Genomic DNA, 20,000 nt, shown 5'->3' on the forward strand with positions numbered 1-20,000 from the left:
GCATGTATGTATGTATGTATGTATGTATGTGTGTATGCATATATGTGCGTATGATGAGAATAGCGGAGATAGTATTCCGACGAGATAAAGAGATAAAAAAGGAACAAATTAAATTATGTGTTCATCAACGTTTCCTCTTTATTGCAAGACTTTCTCTTGATGAATGAATGATTCATCCAACTTGGTTTGTTCTTTATATATATATATATATATATATATATATATATATATATATATATATATTTCTTTAAAATTACAACGTGAATAGGAATAGACACACAAGTATTCACTCATTTTCAGAAAAAAATTATCTTTTATTGGTAACACCCTGCGTATATTTAAAGAAAAATATTCATAGCTCTAGTATCACACTATTTAGCTATCAACTGGGAAATTTATGTTATTTATTCATATATAATTACTGCCACAATAGTCAAATTACATTTAAACGTATAAGCTATATATATATATATATATATATATATATATATATATATATATATATATATATATATATATATACTAGCAGAAGTACCCGTCATTGACTGGGTTCAAGAACAGCCTACAGAAAATGGACTGTGATTGATGAAAGTATGATAGGTTATGAAAAGGATGGGCTTGTAAAGAGATAGGTTTTGATACTCAAAAATTTTACCCTAAGCAAAATATGATGAAAGATAATTTTCGCGGAAACATATTTTTTTATATCAACTTTGTTTCCACTCGTAGCCAAAAGTGACCAACAAAATGATGTTTCCTTACAAACAGAAAATGTTATATATATAATAATATAAATATACAAGAAATAAATGTTACCATAGTCAATAAAAGTTACTTTTATGGTAGAAAAGTTAATTGGTTTGTATTTTTTAGTAGTTTGTAAAAAAAAAAAAAAATGTTGATTCACGAACCGGTTTTAAAAAAATCAAAATGGCAGCGACTTTGAAATGGAGAGCCCCGTTTTCAATTTGAAGGAGGGGCACCTGAGCGGTCTGTGTTAACAATTTAAGAGAGTTCCATCAACCTAAGGAATATTTATAAACATATTTTAATGTTTTCCGTTATTTTGTGCTTGAGGAATGTTCGATTATGGCATGTATAGTTTATATAAAAATTCATTTAAGTAGTTATCGCCTCAAATTTCGTTTTAATTTCGGTTCGCTGAAATTATTTCAAGTAAAAAACATTAAAACTATTTCAAAACAAAAAAAAACATGAACTGAACTTTTATTTACTATGGTAGCATTTATTTCTTGTATATTTATTTTTTCGGGTAATCGTTTGTTGGTTTTTCTGCTAAACACCCTTACTAAATAATATCGACGGAATATCGAAAAACAAAGAAACAAAAACAGGTTTGAAAAATAATGAAGCTTTACTTACTTTAGTAAAATAATCCGAAACAGCAAAATGGGATATTAAAAAAGTAAACACGTAATTACTTTAGTTTTTTAAAACAAAGAATCGATATAAATATGAATAAGAAGAAAATGGCGTCCTTTTCAAGCAGAACAGCTTCGTTTCAGTTTTACAGTATTGAACAGTGTAGTATTGCGCCGTCGGATTCAGGGTTGTACTATTGTAATGTAAAGAACACACAGAAAGGGTTGTAATGAACTTAATTCCTTCCAGTACGTTGACAAAAAAAGCTTAAACAGATATATAAATAAAATAAAAAGGTTATGTAAATGTTTTTAAAAAGACACGTAATCGCGTGAGCAGGATTTTTTTCCCTTCTTTTGACACGATAACAAGTAACGTTCTTATTTTTTATTATTTATCTATTTTCGAAAGAGTGCCACGTGCAAGTGGAGAAGGAAAAAAAAACAGAGTTCTGCAAAATTTGTGCCGAGAATTGTTTAAAGTTCCGACTTTTTTTTTTTTGCTTTCACTTTAATAAGAACGTGAATTTATGAGGTGAATTTATTCGACACAATATGATTCAACTCCAAAAAATAAATAAAAGCTAACGTGAATTAAGATTAAAGTTAACGTGTTATTGTGGCCCCTCGCCCCTTTTAAAAAACCTTGTTAAACTTTGTGACATATTTACATTCTATGGAGGTCAGGCGCGAACGAATACGCCATAATTTTATTATACCATATTTCTTCAAACTGAAACATAATTATCAAAGTATACTTACGCAAATAGATATAAAGTCTTTATTAAAGTTTGTGCCATATTTCCATGGAGTACAGGCGCGATCGCAGACCCCACAATTTTATTATACCATCCCTTTTAAAGTTGAAACATACTTATCCAAGTATTCTTATGTACATCTATATCAAAAACCCTTGTAAACGTTTTTTTTTAATTTTTTATTTCCATACTTTGGGGGCCAGGCGCGAACACAGACCCCACAATTTTTATGAACCACCGTTCTGCCAGATCAAACATACCCATTCCTGATCCTCGATATATCTTCTATCATTATATGTAATCAGTTTTTTTTTAAATAGTAAACCATATAGGAGCCTATTCGTGACCACACACACACACACACACACACACACACACACACACACACACAGACGTTCAGCTTTATATTATATATATATATATGTATATATATATATAAGTATGTATAAGTATGTATATATGTATATATGCACATAAAGTTATGAACAGTACATAGAACTCGAGCAAAGCCGGGCTGAACTGCTAGTATGAGTATATATATATATATATATATATATATATATATATATATATATATATATATATATATATATATATACGGCATAACCACGTGGACACACCGGTTCTCATCAGATCACCGAAGTTTAGCAAAGTTGAGCCTTGCTAGTACCAGATGTGTGAGCATTTGGGAATTCTAGGCGCTGTACGTGCTCTCCGCTTATCTTGGCATTTGTTTCCAATCGCCTTGAAGCCCCACTTGCCACTGGTATTTAACAACGCCAACTCAAGAGAGATGTGGCTGCAGATTGTGCAACTCTTGCCACAATAATTGCATACGCAGTAACCCTTACAGTGAGCTACCATATATATGTAGACACGCGCATATATATATATATATATATATATATATATATATATATATATATATATATATATATATATATATATATATGATTGTTGAGCTGGATTAAATCCGGCGATATGAAATAAAATGGAGGTGGAAGGACCTGGACACTCAACGTTTCGCCCGATTTATGCGGGCTTCTTCAAGAGGGATGGTCATTGACGAGAGAGTCGGAGGATTGGGGCTATATATAATGATGGTGGAGACCAACGTGTTTCCTTATGTAAATTAGATATCATATATACATATATATACATTTTATGAGAGAAAAAAAATAAATTAGAGTAAATTAGTGTAGTGGATTACGACTAATAGTTAAAATATCGTAGAGATTAAAAAAAATTGTGTTTGGAAATATGGCGGTGATAGATTAAATAAATAAAATGACACGAGATTACGAAAGAATTTTTTTTTTTTTAAATTAGAAATAATTGAATTGGGATAAATAGCGTAGTAACTTAAAAGATGGTGTCTAAAAATAAGAATAGGAGGTGATAAAATGGAGTCTAAAAATAGATAATGATAAATAAAATACAGTAAATAAGTAAAATAAAAATAATAAAATTAAGTGAAATTACGAATTTTTTTTTTTATCGCGTTTAACCGGTGTCTAAGTTGTTCTCTTTAACAATTATTTCCGACAGAAAGGGAGCAACGTGGAAAAAACCTTTTCTTTGCTTAATTATATTGCTGGAATGGGAGATTATAGCTGACTCAATTAAACGTCGTGTGGATCTGTTATGTATGTGTTTAAGGAAAGTTGCTTTGTTAAAATCAAACTGGTGGTCGTTTTCCATGATGTGACAAAATATGGCGTTGAATGTATTGTTGTTTTTTACATCTCTTTTGTGTTCATACATTCTTTTATTTAAATTACGCTGAGTTTCTCCTACGTATATTCTTCCACAATCAAGGCAGGGTATGGAATATATTCCGGCTTTGGTGTTAATGTTGGTCTTAGTTATAATTTTACGTGTTTTATTTTATCCCGATTAAATTATTTCTAATTTAAAAAAAAAAAAAATTCTTTCGTAATCTCATGTCATTTTATTTATTTAATCTATCACCGCTATATTTCCAAACACAATTTTTTTTAAAATCTCTACGATATTTTAACTTTTAGACGTAATCCACTACACTAATTTACTCTAATTTATTTTTTTCTCTCATAAAATGTATATATATATATATGTATATATGATATCTAATTTACATAAGGAAACACGTTGCTCTCCACCATCATTATATATAGCCCCAATCCTCCGACTCTCTCGTCAATGACCATCCCTCTTGAAGAAGCCCACATAAATCGGGTGAAACGTTGAGTATCCAAGTCTTTTCACCTCCATTTTATTTCATATATATATATATATATATATATATATATATATATATATATATATATATATATATTTCATACCTTTATATATTTCATACATATATATATTTCAAACATAAATTTTTTAAAAAACAAAAAGTTGGTAGAGCTATAAATACTTTCATTTTTATCTTATTAACCACTTTGGATACAGGGAACAAAACTCGGCATGATTTCATCAAAGAAGCCATTATTATTTATATACTAGCGGGGAGGTGGGCCCGGCTTTGCCCAGGGGTAAAATACGCTTAAATATGACATTTTGATTTGTCCAGATTTGGTATATATTATTATAGTCGTGATTTCAAAAGTAAAAAAACAAAAAACAAGCAGCATTGTGTTTTACCACAAGACCATGGGATCTCATCAATTTTCATGCGCGATTTTTATCGCCTATAAATGTTAGAGTGTTGATTTATTATTTTTTTTATAAGCGATTTTGTGGTATTTTTTTCTTAAAACACCAGGCTACTCATCGATATATATATATATACCCGCGCTTTGCTGTACGCTCGAATACCCGCTTTGTGGGCACCCTTGCAGTAAGTGGAGGTTGTAAGAGCAATTATTTCTTAAGGTGTTTAATTTTTTTTCTTTTTAATTAATTCCTGAAGTGACTGAAATTTGATTCTGAACTTTAAAGCAAATAGATTTCATCAAATTTGACACTTACATTGTTACACATAAACATTGAAACAATCACAAATAAACACAATGGTTAACATTCGTTTTGCGTTAAACACATTTTTATCAAAGATATAGCAAAGATACCCCAACTTCGTGTGCACCAAATATAACCTTAACCTTTGATCTTGACCTTGAAAATGATGTGCACCATCTCTAGGTCAGAGACCATCATCATGTCAGGCTTGGTCATGATCGGTCCAGTGGTGTGGGATGTAGGAGAGTATATATATATATATATATATATATATATATATATATATATATATATATATATATATATATATATATATATATATATAACCTTCACATTTGACCATTACCTTGGACAATGGTGTTCACCATCTCTAGGTAGGGACCATCATTCTGCCAGGTTTAGTCATAATCAGTCCAGTGGTTTGGGATGTAGGAAAGTTGTACGCACGCACACACACACACACACACACACACACACACACACGCACACACACACACGGTGATGCCTATGTAAAAAATAAATATTAATGTATTGGAAATATTACATCAAAATTTGCGTTTAGTTTTTTGTTTTTTACAAGAAATATTAGTGATTTAATACTTTTAAAGGGTCATATTTGTCTGATCTTAATAGATATAAAGAATAGATCGAACACACGACGTCGTTTTCACCATGCCTCGAAAGGCACCTTTTATTGGACTGTTAAAAAAGGGAAGGGGGTCACTTTCTTAGGTTTTCCAAATTACAGAGTTCTACTAGGGTTGTTACTGGGGTCAAAACATCACAGTGTGAAAGGCAGGGAGTGTACCTGAAAGTTCTGGGTAACTTTTTTTTTCTACAAGGGAGTAATCAATTATCAAGGCATGGAAGCCACTCGAGAATAAGGGTCAATGTGTGTAACGTTATCAGCGAGACAGCGTAAGGAACAATAGTGGTAATAATTGAGTAGAATTTGATTATTTAAGCTCAACATGAAATTATTTATAATGGACTTGAAGGCAACCATGTCATTAGATGAAAAGCAGACCCGCAGCGTAGAGATCCACAGGCGGGCATTTCTAGGAAACAAACTTTGTTCATGGAATCTACGTTTAGATTTAGGCACAGATAAAGAGTGGGGGAAATTGTTGACAATTGTTGTAACTAGATGAGTGCTTTTTTGTGAATGGTTTGCAGGGAAAGGAACCATAGACTGAAGCTCAGATGAGCACTTTACATGAAAATAACGATAGAGCAGAGATAGACTCACATCGTGTCTTCTGTGAGAAGAAGAAAGGAGGAGATCGTGTCTTCTGTGAGAAGGAGAAAGGCGGAGAAAACGATATCGCCCACTAGATTTCGACGTAAGTTTTGTACCCTGTCAAGGCAGGCAAGGGTGCTCTGTGTTGCGAGTTGCATTTCAGTGAAAAGAGAAAAGGAACTGGAACGAAGATTTGAAAGAGGACACGAACACGTGTGTGACGGGTATAAAGAGAAGTATATTTTATTTGACACAGGAAGAGGAAGCGGGAAGTGAAAAAGGGATTATGGGATTACAACGTAAAAGGGAGGTAATCATAAAAGGGTCTATGATAAGAGTTATCGTACTTACTTTCAACACTCTGGCCATCTCATCCCCAGATGTGGCAACAGTACTCAATTTTAGGAGGTATTTGGCTTTTATAATATATACGTGGATATTTGCGTCGGAAATGAGATACCTTCTGGATCAGTAGAATGTCTCGATCATTTTTCCAGCAAAGTTGGCAACAGGTTTGATGCAAGTCTTCCATTCTAGATCAGGAGTGAAAGTCACTCTCAGAAGCTTGTCCAAGCAGAGTACTTCCTTGAGACGAGAGCCATTCATCTCAATTTGAGCCAAGTGGGAATCAGAGCATTGGTTGTGAAAAGATAGAAGCTTGGTTTTGAATGCATTAAAATTAATCAGCCTCCTTAGGTTGATTTACGAAAAGAATATATTGAAAATTCGTTTCCTCGTGACCTTGTAGAGGTCAAGTGTGAGTCTATAAACAGGTGCAGTCTGACCGCGATTCGTGGGTATCGGAGAGTATTGGATTAGGAATATGTCGTGTTGAGATTTCTATGTGAAATCTATAGAAGTCGAAAATATTTCTTCCTATTATATGGATTCTCCAGACTACTGTTCTCATCTTGGGTGTTATTTTCACAACGTTTCAGTTGATGTAATCTCCGACCTTCTTTTAGGAGCATCTTGCCGAACTCGGAAATCTTTCTGTCGTACTCGGTAATCTACCTTGGATTTTAAACCACGGGGGTAGCATGCTCGCATTCCGCCATGCAATTCTCAATTGTATTTTGAGTGTCACCCGCACTTAGGATTGGCCCGGCATCCTCCAGAAGAGTGTAACTTACAACTGGATTTTACCAAGTACTTTATCCACTATGCCACGGGTCAATGCGAAACATAATATGGAAAATATTAAATGTTAAATGAAATTAAATGAGGAAATACTTAAAACTGAATGGTTTACGCTTATCTCGAATGTTATTTAGGATCTGACCCACCATGTTAGTAAAAGTTTAACAGAGTATATTTTACAGATAAGATTTTCTTTGTGGACCATTCATTTCTGCATAGTTGCTCCAAAACTACACAAGACACAGCACGATATAACAACAAGACAACACAATCTCGCATAAAAGGTGGAGAGAAAATATCGACCAGCACATTGCTTATCCGGTTATCAATTCTAATACGTTTAGAGTATGAATTTTATATGTATAGACGCTTTTTAAACAAATTCTATGTTGAAAGTCACCTACGCACTCAGGGGTAGGAGAATTTCAGCATATATGCGACCAGGGACAGCTTGTGAATTTCATACTCCCATGAAACTTCCTCCTTCGGAGAAAGCTGGTTAAACTCACCTACAGCTAGTGTCGCAATTGCATTATGCACTTAGGTGTGCATACTATGTGTGTTTTTTTTTGTTGTTTTTTTTTTTACTGTACACTGGATTCAGCAACAACTTTTACGATTATAAAAGACGCTTTTGAAAAACTTGTTTAATTTTTAGCATGGGCCCAGTTCTTTGTAGTTTAACATAAATTGACTGCCTACACGAAAAGATAACACCTCATACCAACTGGAGGGGGGGTCCTTAAGAAAACGAATCTCTCCCCCTAATCTAAATGTTAAACAGGCAGGGTTTTTTTTTTCAAATAATCTTAACACTTGTAGTGTCCAGAAAAATTTGTCATTTTGATAAGGTAAGATAATGATAGTACTTAAATCATCAAATTATAAGTGAAACTAAATATAATTCTAATTTTATTTTATCTTCTCTATAAATAAAACAGTAGATGTATGTATGAAAATATTTATCCGATAAACTCTTAAACTACTGATCACATGACACTGAAATTAACAGGAAATAGTAATCATACACCAAGGATAGGTAATAGTAAAATCTTTGTTTGGATGGATGAAATATGACGACAAGTTGAAATATTCAACTTGCCCACATATTTCTATTACTTGTGCGCATGCGCAAATTCATTCATAGCTTGAAGTGGTTTAATTTTTAGTCTTTCTTATGTATCCATCGATAGCTCAAATAGTACGGAACTCAGCTGGCGGACTAAACGTTTTAGTTCTGTTCTAGCTAATGGCACCTAAGTCAATTTTTTTTACTTGTGAAATCAATATTGGGTATAATAAAATATTCAATAGAGAATTAGTTCTGTCATAATAAATACGAAATCTGCATGAATTAAAACATATGCAAGCGTATTTTATAACCGAGAAAGGCCGGGCGCCCTCGCCCCGCTCGTAAATGAATAAAGAAGCGAATAGGTTTATTAAACTTACCATCTGGTTGGAATGAATATGAGCATTATTGATTTGTTATGAAGTTAGCTGAATTCTTGGCATATAATAGAGATTTACCTGTGAGTGGGGTAATTATATCTACTAGAAATCGGCTCAGATTGATGGCACATTGAACCTCGAGTGCTGAAAACGAGCTTTAATGGAATCATTACTTTGGACTTCTACCCGGTCATGGCTGTTTAAAGGGGAGCAGGTTAATCCTGTGGGTTCCATTCGAAATTCCGTATAGATTCCTGTCTTCGACATATACATTCCGGAGTTAGACAAGACGATAAGATGTTTCTGAATTTTTAAGATGAAGAATGGTTATTCGTATTATTTGGATCCATCGAACTACTGTTCTCGTTTTGAGGATTATTTTCACAACGTTTCAGTCGATGTAATCACCGACCTTCTTCGGGTGTATCTTGTCGAACTTAGGAATGTTTCTGTCGAACTTGATAATCTGAACGTAATTTCGAAGCCTTTATTTACTTCACGAGGGTAGCATGTTCTCGTTCCGTCGGCCATGACTGGATAGAGGTCCTAAATAATCGCAACTGTATTTTTCGGTCGCCCACACTAAGAATTGAACATTTAAACTTCAGGAGAATGTAATTTTGCAATTAATTTTTAGGGTACTTGGAAATTGGCGTCAAAAGAATCTCTCAGACCTGCTGAAAAATATGAAAAGAAATTGTGTAAGAATCGTAAAAGAGAACTTTAGGATTAAAAATAAAATAGAACGCTTTTTTGAATGCTTAGTATTTGGATAAAAGGTTAGTGTAGTTTGCTTGAAACATTGTTTAGTGTGTATATAAAGTTAATAATTAGAAGGTGATACAATGCAGAGGTGCAATTAGACACAAACTAAAGCAAATTGAAAAATATAACGGTTAAACGAGCTATGCGGATTCACCATTTTATTCATACACTATATACGTATATGTTTTTATATACTTTTATAACATTGTATTTTATTCTTACTTGCATTTCTATGGTCTGAAGGAAGTTTCGTATTATATCATATTGCAGAAACGCATACACACAAACATATGTATATTGTGTGTTTATTTAGGCAGCATTTTTTCATTTAGACAAACATTATTAAATATAATAGAAAGCTTCGGTTTAATTATACGTTTTTTATTTTTATTTGTCTTGTCAGTTTGTGTGAAAATGAAACGTGCTAATATGTGTCCCATGTATATCGCAAACGTTTTCGCTTCCTTGTCGAAGCATCTTCATATGATAGTTAAACGGTGTACTGAGAAATACTGGCGAGAGAACGAATTAGTAGCAGCAGCTATAATCGTATATAGCTAGCGTCGAGGTTTTTGAAGACACATAGCTGGAGTCGGGGTTTTGAAGACACTAGCGAGCAAACTTATTGGGTTTTGTATTTCGGTAATTTCGGTCACATAGAAGGGGAAGAGTTGGAGTTACGATATTCGTGTTGGGAAATAAAAGAAAAACGAAAAGGAGGGGTTGATGGGGGTTTCAGTAGACAATAGATAGGGATATATTCACAAAATAACACTGTTATTGAAATAACAAGATAAGGAAGTTATTAAAATAACAAGGTGAGGTAGTTATTGAAATAACAAGATATGGTAGTTATTAAAATAAGGCGGGGCAGTTATTAAAATGGCAAGGTGAGGCAGTTATTAAAATAACACGATGGGTCAGTTATTGAAATGATATGGTGAGGCAGTTATTAAATTGACAAGATGGCGTAGTTATTAAAATGACAAATTTGGATAGTTATTGAAATAACAAGATGAGGTAGTTATTAAAATGAAAAGAAGGGGCAGTTGTTAAAATAATAATAAGGGTCAGCTATTAAAATGACAATGTGAGGAAGTTATTAAAATGACGAAGGACTTAACAATGTATTTAAAATTAGCAAAGGGTTTTAGAGTTCATTTGAAGTTTGAAAACTATTTAAAACATATAGTGGCTTGGATAAGGAAATGAATTGATCAACCGATTGACAAACTCAATCTCGTTGGACTTTAACATTTAGAGCCACCCAGATTCCAACTAGTATATACAGAATGTATCGGGGTTCATGTTTTCCTTTGGAGTTATGTTATATATTTTGCAAAGGATGGAACGAAAACTTTGTCGCCCGAAAAAAATATTTTAAAGCTTTTATTGAAAAAATCAATACAGATAACTTACTTATGTAGTAGAGCCGACATTTATTCAAAGTAGCCGCCTTCAGCCTCAGTACATATCCGGAACTGGGAGCCTGACTTTTCCATAAGCATAAGCGGAAGCTCAGTGATTACTCGGCACATGACAGCGGTCAGGCTGGCTTTGTTGTTGTGACAGGTCATGTTAGTGATGTTATGACCAAACGAAGTAGTCTTGCTGGTTCAGGTCGGGACAGGAGAGGGACCATTGAGAGAAGGGTACAAAGTCGTAGCACTCCTTCTAAAACCAAGTCCGGGTCTCTTTGGACTTGTGAGCCGGCGCTGAGTCCTACTGCCACCTCCAGGGTCTGCCAGCGGGCATTTAACTGTACCAGAGGGTCACCACACTTTTTAGCACATCCAGGTACAATTTGGAGTTCACTTTCAAGCTGACTTTGAAAATATGAGGTGGCATAATGTGGCCCTCACTTGAAACCACAGCAAAGACTATAACCGTAGCCAGAAAATTTGTTTTCGTTGTCCTGGGCACGTCCCTGTCATTCGTGACAATCCAGTGATGTATATTGAGGGTGCTGGCAATGGTCCTGTTGTCATAACTTGAATCGGTAGAGTGCATGGGTTTGTATAGCGACGCATCTCCGATCTCACTCGTTGAACATTATGTAACTTTCAGGCATGATAGAAGGTTTCTATCGCTCTTGGGATTTGTGGACAACTGGCCAATTACTATATGAGCTAGGACAAAAAAAAAAAAAAAGAAAGAAAACCGTTTTTCATCAAACGGGAATGGAATCATGTCGGCTTTTTTAAGGCGACAATTTTATGGTTTCATCCTATATATACTTGTGATCCGTGTGCATCCCATCGACAACCGTCAATGTATAAAAGGCAACGATCCTGCTGTAACTAGAAGTACAAAAATAAAATAAAAATCCATGGCACACAGCATTGTGGTAGGCCAGTTGTCCAGCGAGGCACATATAGTCTCACACTACCATTTGAGAATATTATGACGTGTTTGAAAGGTTTTGACCTCTGCGATCTCTACCAAATTACTCAGACAATTTCTAGTCTAAACATTTGAAATTTTACATAAAGGGTATTCAGAGATAGGACAAGCTTTTTAATCGGTTTAGGTCGAAAATTTGAGCTACAAATATATAAATCTATGTATGTATGTTTGCATGTCTGCCTAAAACTTTCGATAGAGGCGACGAATTTTCACAAGATAAGTATCGTTTTGAAGCTCGGCCCTTCAGACGACAAATACCGAAAAATTGGCTAAAAACATTAATTTCTTCACCCTCAACTGGCCACTTTCTACAGAGAGTGGTCGTTTTTTTCACCGATATTTTCGAAAGTCATCCCCTCTTTTGGATTTTTAGCTTTAATTTAAACCTACGTTAATTCCGGTTTGATGGTGGTCGTAACAGCAAAGACGGCACGTTTTTCCCGTTCTTTTCCTCCTTCACGGTACGGGTTCGATCCTACCTTCCTACTTCCACTTTTTTTTTATCAACACACACCTCCAAACACCCGGGCAACGCCGGGTACCCATGCTAGTATACCTATAAAGGTGAAAAATATGTGTGTGTGTGCATTTCCTTGCCAAATAATTCTGCCAATTTTCGGTCTACAGACTCGAGATTTGACATAAGGGGTATTGCGATTTGGGAAAATCTTTTTAATTAGTTTTTGGCCAGAAATTTGGCTGTTAAGGGGTCAAAGTTAAACGATTTGAAATTGAACACTCTACCAAACTCCTCCGCTAATTATATTTGGATACCCTTTATGCAAAATCATGTCTACATACCCTTTATGCAAAATTTCAAATATTTTGACCCAAAATTTACTGAATAGTTTGCTAGAGATCGCAAAGGTAACATCTTTTGAACTTTGACCCCTTCGTAGCCAAAATTTTGGCCAAAAACTGTGAAATTTTAGGCGTATTTTCCTTTTTAACTTGATTTGAGCCCAAAACAATAAATGTTAAGGAGTCAACATTTGGGTCAAAATTAAAAAATGTGACCTCTCAGACAATTTTTGGTTTAAACATTTGAAATTTTATATAAAGTGCATTCAGGGATAAGGCCAAGCTTTTTAATCGGTTTTTGGCCAAAATTTTGCCTACCAAGGGGTCAAAGTTCAAAAGATTTGACCTTTGCGATCTCTAGCAAACTATGCAGCCAATTTTGGGTCAAAACATTTGAAATTTTGCATAAAGGGTATTCAGACATGCAGCAAACTTTTTAAATCAGTTTTAGGGCGAAAATTTAGCTGCCAAGAGGTCAAAGAGACTTTGCAGACTCTACCAAACTCCTCAGCCAATTTTGGGTGTAAAAATTTGAAAATTTAGATGTTGGTTACTTGGACGAGGGCGTGCAATAAGTAATGCCCCTGACCCACTTCCTATAGCAGTAGAGCACCGAAACTTGGCACAGTTATTAGTCTTTCTCTACATAGGAACCACCCAGAGTTATGCATTTCTCCCATCGTTTAACGCAACCGTTTTTGTAGACCACCCCAGGTTGGTCCTCCAACCACGATGTGACTTCAGAAATCAAGGCTGCATGATCTGGGAAACGCTTTCCTTTCAAAAACAACTTCATGGCTGAGAAGAGGTGAAGGTCAGAGGGTTCAAGGTCAGGAGAGTAGGGAGGATTTCATAACCACACGCTCATGCTTCTGATCTGGCGACATGCGAGTTATGAACCAGAGCGTTGTCCTGCAGGAGGAGGGTACCTTTGCTGATCTTGCCCTGCCTCTTGATTTTGATAGCTTCCCTTAATTTCCTAAAAAGTGAAGCATAATAGGCTCCTGTAATTGTGGTACACTTTGCCAGGAAATCTGTCATCACTACTCCGTCCTGGTCCCAGAAGACTGTGAGCATGACCTTGTCAGTGGAGGGCTGCACCATTGCCTTCTTTTGAGGTGGTGAGTCCAAGTGCTTCCACTGCATTGACTGGACTTTGGTGTCTGGGTCATAGTGATGGACCCAGGTTTCATCCTGTGTAATCAGTCTTTTGAAAAACTTTGACTCATCTTCTTGGCACATCTCCAAATTCATCCTCGAGCACTCGACGCGTTCTCACTTCTGGAATGGTGTGAGCAACCTGGGAATCCATTGGCAGACACTTTATGCATATGCAAATGGTCATGAATGATAGTGTTAAGTTTGCAGGTTGAAACAAGTAACGTAGAAAGCAATACAAATGACGACTCGGCAAACAAAGGTAGATCAAATAAGAAGTGTATTAGGAAAAGGTATATTTACAGGATATTTACATAATGGTGTCAAATAAGAGAGTCTTTGCTGGAGAAACATATCTGCTCTCGGCGGCCTTCGGTGGCTTCTGGTGAACACGCACTCAGACTAACTGAGTCTTCCTATTTATGTGTAATTACTATCCACATATGCAAATGTGCCACCACAACAGATAGTTTCCACATACCCTGGACTAATCTTGACATCTTGGGCTATTTGGCGAATAGTAATGCGCCGATCTTCCAAAATAGCAGCCTCAACTTGACGGCCAGATGCCTCATCAATGACAGAAGGGGGGCGACCAGGTCTAGGAGCTGTTTCTACAGACTTCCGGCCATGTTCGAATTCACGATGCCAGCGTTTTACAAGGTAATATGATAGGGTATAATCACCATAAGTGTCTTTCTTTTCATCAAAAGTCTCCTGTCGTGTGTGTCCTTTCAAATACAAAAACTGGATCTGCTCGGCATTCAAGAGGCTCCATTTCACACCTGACTCAGTTCAAACACCTGTAAAACAGAAACCACAATTAGTTCACAGCTGTAATTTGCCATATAACCCATAGAGATATAAATCATTGCACATGCAAATTTTCAGCTAGATCAGACAACTAGAAGTGGGCCAGAGGCATTACTTATTGCCCGCTCCTCGTATTTTAAAATGCTTAACATTATGCAATTTTATCCCGTAACGCTAATTCCATTCTTTAAGCATCTAAGTGACATTACGTTTTTTGTTTGTTTTTTTATGTCTTTTGAAATTATCTCATTTTCACCAGTTTGTTTTCTTTTTTTAAATTTGCTTTTTTCACTTGAAGATGATTTCACGAAATGTAACATGACTTTTACTTTTGAACTGTGTCGTTACACTTCCAACCTCTCGGACCCACACGTTGTCCGGTACTTCGTCGCAAAGTAACAAACAAATAAAACAGGAAAAAAATAAAAATCCCACTCGGCACTTCTTTTAAGTGCAAACTAAATTCATTTATTCGTGGTTCCTCCAAAGCACTTCACTATCTTGAAAAAAGCCCTTTCACACACACATGTGCTTTTTAAAAGTCTTTCTTCTCGCCACTTCTCGCCGCCCATCAGCCAACGCTCTCTCGTTCTCAACTTTACACATCCAGTTATTATTTTAGTAAGGGGGGCGATAATGTGAGTTTAAACTATTAAAAAGGATTGTCGATATTAGTACCATATCCAATAATTGTGATAAATGATGAAATGTGAGTTATTTAATTGGTATGTTTGTAATGAAATAATCAGCCCAGACAATATATCACAGTTATTCTTTTAGTAAGGGGGAGCGATACCGTTTTAACAAAAAGGCTAGAATAATATGATGGTGTCTTCATTCTTGCTGAACGCTAACAGAATGTCCAGCAACAATATATTACATATGAAAGATGCCGCTGTGGAATTTCCACAGGTCGCGCTAGTTAATATATTGATCATATATATATATATATATATATATATATATATATATATATATATATATATACAGGGTGACCCCCCCCCCCCCAAAAAAAAACAGAGGACATTCAATTGTTTTTCTGGGCATTTTACAATCAACGGAGAAAAAAAAAGGCCAAAGACCCTAGTGTTTTGATGTGATGTTTTGAATATAATAAACTAGTTATGACCAAAGTTTCATTTCATTCGAGCAAAACACTAAGAAATGGGCCTAATTAGAGTTGGGGCCCGTTTTTTGTGGTCACTATATATATATATATATATATATATATTCTTTGTTATACAAAATTATTGGCTACAGAACCCGATCGTAAAATACGCTTCAATATAATATTTTAATTTATTTATTATTATGGACCCAATTCTCACTTGATTATATTGTACCCAATATATAGTAATGATTTCAAAAGTAAAAAAAAAAATAACAAATATGATTTGGGTGCCATCAGCTAGAATCGAAACCAAAATATTTAGCTCCCCCAACTTTATTCGCTACCCTCTGAGCTAAGTCTAAATGGATATCAAAACTACAAAAATGTAATTTAATGTATAAATGTATATTTGTGTATGTGTAGAGAGACACTTTAAGTCGACTTCCGCCTGCTAAGTTCCAATTTTTCAGTTTTGATCTCTTGACAGTTATTTTTACCAACTAAAAACTAAATCGAATTTGTCCCACATATCCGAATCCCCTATATATCAAATCTGTACACCACAAATTGATAGAGCAGTTTGCTAAAACTACAGTAACATCCAACGGCGTTTCCATGACTACAGCTCTGTTGATTAGACTCTGATCCAACAGTTACGGGTAAATATCCTTATAACAAAATTACAAAAATAATAATAAGATAAATAATAATAAATAAAATTAATTAAAGAAGAAAATATTACTATATATCACATATATAAAGATGACATGATCACCACATTTAATAGCGATACACAGACAAGATCTTAATTGAAAGATCGAAATAAATTTAATATCAAATTTTGAACAGGGCAATATTCCCCACTTAGCGCCATTTCCATGATAACATATAGGTGGGTTTAACGAGCGCTGTTTCCCACTGTTACTTCCGGCCTGAATAAAATACTATTTTTTCTCATTCGTTAAAATTCAACCAAATAATGAATTAATAAATAAATAAATAAATAAAATAAGAGTAGAAAATGATGATGATAATAAACAAGGAAACATTATGTATCAACATATGCAAATAACGCAATAACTAGTATATCAAACGAATTAGACTTAAAAATAACATCTCGACTAATCCCACTTCTGATTCCGTTTTTACCACATTTTTCTTCTTTTTTTTTTTTACATGTTTTTTTTTTTTTTCATTTTGGAAAGGGGTGATATTTACGAAAAATTAAAGACTTCTACAATCCAGGTTATTTCAAACAGTAAGTCTACATTTTCTTATTTATATTTGTGATTGTTCTTTTTTTTTTTTTTTTATTAAATTAATATAGGAAGTTTAAAAAAAAAAACATGACCTATGCTCGTTTATCTACTTTTGCTTATACGTCACATTACTTTACCACGTCGGTTTCCTATATTTCTAGCTAGCTATCCAGTGAGCTAGCAAGCTAGATAGCTAAATAGCTAGTTAGATAGATGTACTATTGTTATTTGGGAAGGAATGGAAAATCATAATGAAAAAATAAAAGAAAGAACAAAAAAGAGATTAGAGAAAAGAGGTTACTTGCTCAGGAAAGTTGAACAGAACGCTTTGTGAAAGTGTAAGTGTAAGTTTCCGTTCAGTCACGAAAGACAATAGATATCCCCTGTAAAGGTAGCTTGGCGTGTAATTATGAGGCAAGGGTTGCGCAATCTCCAACCATACCTCTCCAGAATCGGTACCGCTTGAGTCCTGTGGCAAGGAGACGTCCAGGGCGATTGGAAACAATGCCGAAATAAGTGGTGACTGGTGAACACATACAGCATCTGAAGTTCCCAAATGGTGTCCCATTTTAGTACTGTCCATGTTAAAACGTTGCTTAACTTCAGTGATCTGACGGGAACCGGTGTGTCAACACGATTATGCTGTACATAAATATAAGAGGGCGTTTTAAAGTTGTGAGGTATACTTTATCGTATGAAATTCTATCAACTTACTTTTTAGTTTCGTTTTGTATTACCTTATATCGAGATTTTTATCTACTCTGGCGGTTTGAATTTTGAATTCATGAAAATCTATTCAAGAATCACACACACACACACACACACATATATATATAAATATATATATATATGTATATATATATATATAAGTGAAAGTGTCTGTCTGTCTGTGTGTGTATCTGTGTGTCTGTGTGTGTACATTTCCCTACGTAATAACTCTGTCAATTTACAGTCTACAGACTCGAAATTTGATATACAGGGTACTAAGATTTGACCTTTGAGAACTCTACTAAACTCCTCCGACAATTTTCGGTCTAAACTCTTGAAATTTTAGATATAGGTTCATTGGACATGGATCTAACTTAATAAGTTAATTTGAGCCCAAAACAATAAATTTTAAGGGGTCATAATAGGGGTCAAAGTTAAAAAATTTTACCACTTTTTTTTTCTACTCAACATACATCTCCAAATACCCGGCCAACGCCGGACACCCATGCTAGTATATATATATATATATATATATATATATATATATATATATATATATATATATTCAAACCTGACATATATCCCAACATATCATTTCCTTGTAAGTGCCTATTTATGTTTTAAAACTGTAATCAATAAATATATGTAATTTAATCTATCTCTCTCCGTCTCTCTCTCTCTCTCTCTCTATATATATATATATATATATATATATCTATATCTATATATATTCGTATTCCTGTCTGTTTGTTTGTTTGTTCACAATTTGATTAATATATACAAAATGTCCGCTTTTTTAATCTTGCATTTATTTCTATATATGATATGTTTCTTGCAAAATATACAGTTAAGAGGCCACCCTATTTGCATATTGACTTTAGGAAAATCGATTTTACTAAATAGCGGTATGTTAGTTAATGTTTCTAGCGAGAGAATTGCTTTAAGTGCTCTATTTCAAATTGTTATTTAATAAACTTTAAATAACAATTTAATTGATAATATACTTAATTTAATTTATTTGGAATCATTTCCGACATCGACTTTTTTAAAAGAAGTAGAGTTATCTCCTCCTAGAAACTTCGAAACATAATAAACTCTTCGCCAAATAAAACAATTTGGTAATCTCAAGTTTTTAGCTTGAAAAAATAATTCCGTGTAGACCGCAACATGTTTTTTTTATATATATAGTCACATAAACAAACAAACAAGCAAACAAACAAAAAAACACTTACGAATAAATTGAAAAAAATGTCATTTGTCTGTTTTCAATATTCTTGAAAGTGTTATACAGAAACTTTGACCGCTCCGAATTCAAACTTCAGGCGCACTTTTAGAAACAAAAAAGCCCCCCCACACTAATTCAAAGAAAGCAAATCGAAAAATTTCCTTTATTTACGAAAAAAAAAAAAAAACAGTGAAGAAAGTGCCTTTACAAGAAATTTTAAAATAGCTCGCTGCTATTTTTATTGAAAGAAAAGCTGTTTGGATTTATTTTTATTTGTTTACTTTTTGTCGAAATAGGTTATCACGTACTTCTTTTCTTTTTTTTTTCTTTTTTTTTTTTTGACGATTACATTTACATGCCTTTATCCGTTCTTTTATTATTGAAATTGTTGCCCATTATAAAAATGATTAATATCCTTAATTGTGGTCAAACGGAGCTTCATGTCAACGCGAGCAATGTATATATATATATATATATATATATATATATATATATATATATATATATATATATATATATATATATAAGGGAGTAGTCACCAACAATGTGTATTTTTTAACATTATTTTATTATTCCGTGTCTTGGTTTTTCATTGGGAATTATGTTTGGATCATTGTAATAATGTTTTGAAGTCATTGAAATCGTTTTTTTGACGATTACATTTACATGTCTTTATCCGTTCTTTTATTATTGAAATTGTTGCCCATTATAAAAATGATTAATATCCTTAATTGTGGTCAAACGGAGCTTCATGTCAACCCGAGCAATGCAATATATATATATATATATATATATAAGGGAGTAGTCACCAACAATGTGTATTTTTTAACATTATTTTA

At 34.0% G+C, this 20,000-nt stretch overlaps 1 protein-coding gene across 3 annotated transcripts in view; it reads left to right on the plus strand.

Annotated features, from left to right (window-relative positions):
• LOC145297915 (uncharacterized) overlaps positions 1 to 20,000 on the plus strand; it is a 145,813-nt gene that overhangs the window by 91,057 nt on the left and 34,756 nt on the right. Inside the window, exon 2 of one of the 3 annotated variants that reach the window (XM_080144254.1) lies at positions 17,175 to 17,227. The exons of the other annotated variants lie outside the window; for them this stretch is intronic. The gene's annotated coding sequence lies outside the window, so the exon portion shown is untranslated. The remainder of the gene's footprint in view (positions 1 to 17,174; positions 17,228 to 20,000) is intronic. 3 annotated transcript variants of the gene reach the window in all.

This window comes from Euprymna scolopes, chromosome 18 (genome assembly GCF_053919585.1).
Source record: "Euprymna scolopes isolate OS-2025 chromosome 18, ASM5391958v1, whole genome shotgun sequence".
Classification (NCBI taxonomy): Eukaryota; Metazoa; Mollusca; class Cephalopoda; order Sepiida; family Sepiolidae; genus Euprymna; species Euprymna scolopes.